Source organism: Dendropsophus ebraccatus, chromosome 10 (assembly GCF_027789765.1).
Source record: "Dendropsophus ebraccatus isolate aDenEbr1 chromosome 10, aDenEbr1.pat, whole genome shotgun sequence".
NCBI lineage: Eukaryota > Metazoa > Chordata > Amphibia > Anura > Hylidae > Dendropsophus > Dendropsophus ebraccatus.
Genome location: NC_091463.1, coordinates 14,416,698 through 14,423,783, shown reverse-complemented (window position 1 = coordinate 14,423,783; position 7,086 = coordinate 14,416,698). Strand labels below are relative to the sequence as shown.

The window sequence follows — 7,086 nt, the reverse complement described above, 5'->3', positions numbered from 1 at the left end:
AGCATCATATTTCTTCTAAATTTCCAAGAAAAATACAAGAAAAAAATATACCACATAAACGGAGGACGTTTAACGGTTACTATGTAATTAATAAACAGTTTCAATATCAAATGGATGTGAAATGTGTGGAGGGTGTCACATTACACCTGGATATACGCTAAGGAATCATTAAAGGGACAGTGCACAAGATGTCATAGGAAAAAAACAGATTTTTATGGGGGTGGGGGAGGAGGGGAGGAACAACAGGAAGTGATATTTTTGTGTAAACTGTTTTCCATGACTGAATTCTGTGAACCTTCCACCATACAATGAGGGGCTTAAATAACGGGCAGGAGCAAGCCCTGAACCTCAATAGTCTGCAGCGGACTCGCTTTCCATGCAGATTTTTCTTGGTACACATGGATGGAGTTGTGAAGCCATTATCCAGTGTTAGGCATAGGCGCTGCTTGGTACTACAGATTATTTCTAAGCTGGGTTGGTTCCAATACCAAACCAAACCCAAAAGAATGGTGCAGTTTCTCCATAACCCCTACCTACTAGTAAGATCAGTCTTCATATTACCTGAAAGCTAGGATATATTGGATGATGACTAAAGCCCATGTGTTTCTATGTGCAGTCTTATATAGGATGATTGATCTTTTTACTGTAAGGAGTCCTGGGAGCTAACAGGTTACAGAAGATGTTGTTGGTGATGAGCTTTCCATCAACCATGATATAACTGAGTATACAGAAGGTGCAATCCTGATTTCAATACTATCTTAAAGAGAATATTTTTAAAGGCCCTATTCCGTGGCCGTCACGGCCGATAATCGTCCTTTGGAATAGAAGTCAATGATCAGCAGACATCGTTCATGTCGGCCGATCGTTGCAGTCGTTTGTTTTTCAAACATGTTGAAGAACAAGCGACTGTGATAGCAGCGATCTGCTGCTGTCGCTCCGTGGAATAGGAGTGGAGGCAGCAGACCGCCACTATCCTCCATGGGCTGCCCGGACGATTTAGCGATCACCCGGGCATCATCCCCCCACCCACCCACTCGCTGTCGCCGCATGTATTATCGGTGGCAGCGAGCGGGGAACAAGGAGCAAACAAGCGCTCCTCTCCGTCGGCCCGTGGAATAGGGGCTTTAAGCCAATCTTCCCTGCTACAGCTATTCAAGGTGTACTGTCACCTTGTCAAGGTGACCATACGCCTTCAGCAGTTGTTGGCTGAACACTTACCCTTATTGCATGTACATGGGAATGGTGGGAGTAAGGGTGAGGGGTACATAAGCTGTTAGCAGACACTTCTGGTGGTGGTCTATCACCTCTGGGAACAAAAGGATTGGCACTGAATACCAACATAATGCATACTCCTTCTCCAGGACATTTGGATGAGCCAGCATACCAGGTTCAGCCAAATTAGCCCTCATTTTGCATTTGGGCTTTTTGTTGGCCCAATTTCAGAAAATTCAACAAATTCAACAACGATGCAACGTTTGCAAATAAGACATTGACGTACAAAATTACGTGCTAAAACACAGGCTAAAAAAAGACCCTTATGGCTGTAAAATTAAACTGTGGTAACAAAGAACAGTTCTGAATTTAATGGAGGAATTAGCTAATCCTTAGGGTGTTCTTTTTAGATGATTATGTCCCAAAAACATAGCCAAAGAAATGTGTAAGACTGGAGCCTAATACGTAGGTGCACATATTTACCTGGTGGTCACCGCGCAGACCAACAATCTAATGAATATAGGAGTATATATGTGCTGTAGGGTATAGATGTGTTGGTTGGACAAAGGACAGGAGTGTTGGATTTAAGCATGCCACATACAGGAGATGAGCCGCTATAAGAGGAGTCTGTCTACAACTATCTCCTCCTTTCCTATTTTTTAAATGACGAAGCATGTATGTCTATAGGATGATTGGGAGGGACGGTTATCGGCTGGGGATGATACAAATGTACACAGGTAGAAGTTGAACAGGGCCAGTCAGATGCATGGTCATTCAAAGAAACATATAAAATGCCATTTAATCTCCAATACATATGGTAACCCCAGTCTGCAGATACACGGCATGCAGATGTTATGGTCCCTCTAATAATGCTGACCTTGGTACAATAATAGCTGGAGGGGGTTTGGGAAGCAGCGGAGTTTACCCTTTGTACGTTTTACACAGTCATAGAGATGTGTGTAAAAGCTGTAACATTGGGGGCCTGCAGTGTATCCAGGCCTTCATTATGGTGCTATATGTACAACATGGCCGTACTGTAATATATGTGAGAACTGTGTACTCACTTTCTCATACTTATTATCTTTAATTCACAGAAAATGGTTATAACTTTGATAGAAAAAAAAGGATTTTTTTTTTTTTTTAGCTTTCTGCTCAATGTTAAGAAGTGAAATCAGCAATAAAAGATAATGCTTCATTGTTTTATTGATGTTTGTATTATGGTCCAATATAATGGCAACTTGACAGCGATACTATAGTTCCCTGCAGCGCAACCACAGGAGGAAGGACAAAGCACCTCTAAAGCAAGACACTCTTTGTAGCTACTCTCTATGCTCTTTCTATTATGAGATTTCTTACAAGGGGGTAGTTCACCCCAAAAATGTTTTCTTTCTAATCAACTGGTGTCAGTAGATTTTTAACCCCTTAAGGTCAAAGCCCATTTTCGTTTTTGCACTTTTGCTTTTACCACTTTATGTTTAAAAGTCCATAGCGCTTGCATTTTTTCACTTAGAGACGTATATGAGCGCTTATTTTTTGCGAAACCAATTGTACTTTGCAATGACAGGCATTATTTTTCCATAACATATGCTGCGAAACTGGAAAAAAATAATTTGCGCTGTCAAATTGAAAAAAAAAAAAAAAAAAGAAATTTGTTTTGATTTCGGGGAGTTTTGCATTTACGTCGTTCGCTCTGGGGTAAAACTGACTGGTTAGGCATGTTCCTCAAGTCGTTACGATTACAACGATATGTAACATGTATAACTTTTATATTATCTGATGGCTTGTAAAAAATTCAAACCATTGTTAACAGATATATGTTTCTTAAAATCGCTCCATTCCCAGGCTTACAGCGCTTTTATCCTTTGGTCTATGGGGCTGTGTGAGGTGTCATTTTTTGCGCCATGATGCGTTCTTTCTATCGGTACCTTGATTGCGCATATACGACTTTTTGATCACTTTTTATAAAAAAATTTCTGGATTTGATGCGACCAAAAATGCACAATTTTGCACTTTGGAATTTTTTTGCGCTTACGCTGTTTACCGTGCAAGATCAGTAATGTGATTAAATAATAGTTTGGGCGATTACACACGCGGCGATACCAAACATGTTTATTTGTTTATTTATATTTATAAAATGGGAAAAGGGGGTGATTTGGACTTTTATTAGGGGACGGGATTTTTTATTAATAAAAAAACATTTTTACTTTTATTTTTACTTTAACTAGAAGTCCCCCTGGGGGACTTGTATATAGACAGCACTGATCTCTCATAGAGATCAATGCTGTGTATATACACAGCAAAGATCCATTAGATCGGTCATAGATTGCTATGGCCTGCTGCAGGCCATAGCAGTCTATTGCCAAGCCGGGATCAGCGTCACTCCGACGCTGAGGCCCGGCACGGGCAGAAGAACGGCACGATCGCGGGGGGGAGATCCGTCCCACTAGACACCAGGGATGCACGGAGGAAAGCCTCTAAGTGCAGCTGTCAGGTTTGACAGCTGCACTTAAAGGCTTAATTAGCCGGCGCGGCAACGGGACCCACACCAGCTAATAGAGGCACTGCCCGGCTGCACATGTCAGCTGGGATCAGCGCCGTTCAGAGCGGGGTACGTCATTGTCCTAAGATGGCGGACGAGGGTCAACACGAGATGTGGTGATTATAATGTACCTCACTTCCGGGTCTAGCGTGAGTGGGGAAAGGGGGCCATTCACATACATTACAAAGTTGTATAACTTTGTAATGTGTGTTATTTTGTAAATATTTGTTTAGTGTTGCACTACCCCTTTAACTAGTCACCCTTCTCTATTAATTCAGAATTAATGGTAGGATTTTTTAAAACATTTTCTAAAATTTTCCAATCATTTTTTAGTACATATATCAATTAAAAGAGAGGCTTTCATTAGGATAGGCTACCAATATTAGACCAGTGAGTCTAAGGGTTGTATTACACGGGCCCAAGGGGGGCCCAATAATACCTGTAAATGAGCTAGATCGGCGCTTGTATATTGGGCCTATTACACGGCCCGATAATCGTTTAACAAGGGCTGCAAGGACATCGTTACTGATGTCCTTGCAGCCCTTGCTTAAACTATATACTTTACCTATCCACGCTCCAGGGCTGCTCCTGTGGTCCGCTTCTCCCCGGGTCCAGCGCGCTCTAGCAGCTAGTCAGCTGACAGGTCGTTCAGCCAATCACAGGCCGGGACCACCGCGGTGGTCCCGGCCTGTGATTGGCTGAGCGGCCTGTCAGCTGACAGGCTGCTCTGAAGCTAGAGCACAAGGCACCTGGGGAGAAGCGGACCGCAGGAGCAGCCCTGGAGCGTGGATAGGTAAAGTATATCATCAGTCGCCAGCCAAGCACCTCTATTACACGTAGCGATGCGCGGTCGGTGCCAAATAAATAAAGGTTCTAACCTATATCAACGATCAGCCAATGATCGTTGTCATCGGCTGATCATTGTATTTATTACACAGAGCGATTCGTCCGATTATCGTTGTGTGTAATAGTACCCTAACTCCATTACTCCAGGTGACTAACTAAAGAGATCGGTAGAGGTGCCTGGGGGTGAACAGCAACCAATCTGATATTGAGAACACATGCTAAGGGCCCTTATTACACGGGATGAATATTGTGGGAATTATGCTTATATTGTTCAAATTTAAACAATAATTGTTTTATGTAAATGCAGACAATGATCATCAACGAGAAAGCATTAATCGTTCATTTAGTGCTGACACCAAAATCATTGTTTAATCGTTTTCTGTAATTCCGCATTCCGTGTGCTGATCGTTCAGTGTAATTGCACATCATTCCTTCTTCTGCTGGGATCAGATGGAGTAAAGGATTGTAGTAACAATCGTAACTAATGACGATCGTTCTGTGTAATATGGTGAACGATTTCAGGTTAACGATAAACAATCTTGTTTGAGATAATTTATCGTTAATTGTTAAAAAACGCATTGTCTAATAGGCACCTAAGAATAGGCCATGCATATCAACGTCATGGAAAACCTCTTCATCATATACATGAATATAAATCTGAATGAGTATTATGACTCTGAAACTTTTTGTACGATTAAGAAGAAGCAGAAACTTCAACTATAAAACCTTTATGATGCTGGGATGTGATTAATACACAACATCCAGAAGGAACCCCAACATAGAATTATATTAAAAACTCTTTTTGGACCATCTCTTTGAATTATTCCGTTATCGGAACAGCACCAGCACAAGGTCTGTAAAGAGTTACCAGCGTAGATATTACTTGGAAAAAGCCCAGAGATCAACACAAACAAAGCATTTCTTAAATTAGATTATTATTTTCCCATTACATATCTGAAGGAATCTGTTAGAGGTTTCCTTATCAGATCCTAGTGGTTAAGCCATGGGGAGGATGGAAAAGGAGCGGCCACGCTGAAGACGGAACGTACCCTGGCTGGGAAGAGACGCAGCTCGGTGTAGAGAATATATGGGGATAACATCAGCTGTGTTACTACTTTGTACATACTTGTGTTTACTCCCTGGACAAAGCTCAGAAAGCCTTCGCTGTGATATGTGTTAAAGTAAATTTGCACGTTCTTAAAAGACTAATTCCCATGGAAACTTTCTCATTTTCTTGGCCACTGGTTTCTGTAATATTGTGTGTGTGGGTTTGAGCCCTCCAGGTCAGCTCGGGATAACCGCTGCATCAAAATCATAGGTCATGGATATTCTCAGCCACACGAAGGTTAAAAGCAAGAACCTGGTCATGACAGTCAATCTGTTTCAGTGGTGCAGTAACCTGAATAAAGGCAACTATCTACCCTAATAGTTCTGATAGGGGTAACTACCTATATTTTTAGCTTTCATAGGGAAAACAACTTACCCACCATGATAGCCTGGATGGGGCAACTGCCTACATTTATATCTTGGTTGGGATATCTATCTACCTACCTACCATGATAGCGTAAACATAGGCAACTGCCTACTTACCCTGATAGTATGGATAGGGGCAAATACACTACTATCTACCTACACTGATAGAATAGACAGAGGGAACCAGTTACTGACTTCTTAAATTGGTTGCCTCAATAGAATTTCCTTTTACTTGTATAACATGTCAGCCATATGTCATTCTTCTGTCAGGCGCAGGAGAGAATCGGGGCCCTGAACCAGGCTTGTTCTATTCATCACTACAGGAAGGGACAATGCACAACATTAAATAATATTTATTAAATATAAGCCTACACGTCATCCTCCCTCACATTGCTAAACATCTGTTTCCATCAAAAGCCGGATGATCGGTCGTATGGCGCAATTACAGTTTACTATCATCACCCAACAATTTCCAAGTCTACTGAGCTACGGTATTGTGCACCCTCTCCTACAAAGATGCACCATTTAGGACTGTAAGATATATATGTGTCAAAGACTGAAAGAGTGTAATGGTTGCTATATTGGTTGCATAAAACATAGTTGAAGATGAATCCCATTTTTATGGGTTCTACGTACTACTGTATTCTTGATTCTAGGGGGATATGCTCTTTATCTGAATTAGAAAGCAGACGTCTTCTCCAGCAACAAAGGGTAAAAAATGACATCCTGAGATGAGAGCCTTTGACTGCCTTCCCAGAAGCAAGGAATACATTCCCATTTAACAGTCTGTATAAACTAACAGAAAGACATTATGATTGCAGACAGACCCCAGTCTTCGCTCTAAAACTTTCCTCTGAGCTGGCCAACGTTCGGGATCACTTCACCGGTAAATACATACAAAGCTGTGAAAGTGTCTATGTAGTATTAAGTGTTTTTTTCTTTACTATTGCAAGGTAGTAACAACATTTGCTAAGTTGATGTGCTTATGGTGTGCCAAACCCCAAATGCCCATCACG

At 41.6% G+C, this 7,086-nt stretch overlaps 1 protein-coding gene across 3 annotated transcripts in view; it reads right to left on the bottom strand.

Moving 5' to 3' along the window:
* Positions 1-7,086, bottom strand: part of RALGPS1 (Ral GEF with PH domain and SH3 binding motif 1) — a 309,463-nt gene that overhangs the window by 172,037 nt on the left and 130,340 nt on the right. The window lies entirely within an intron of this gene.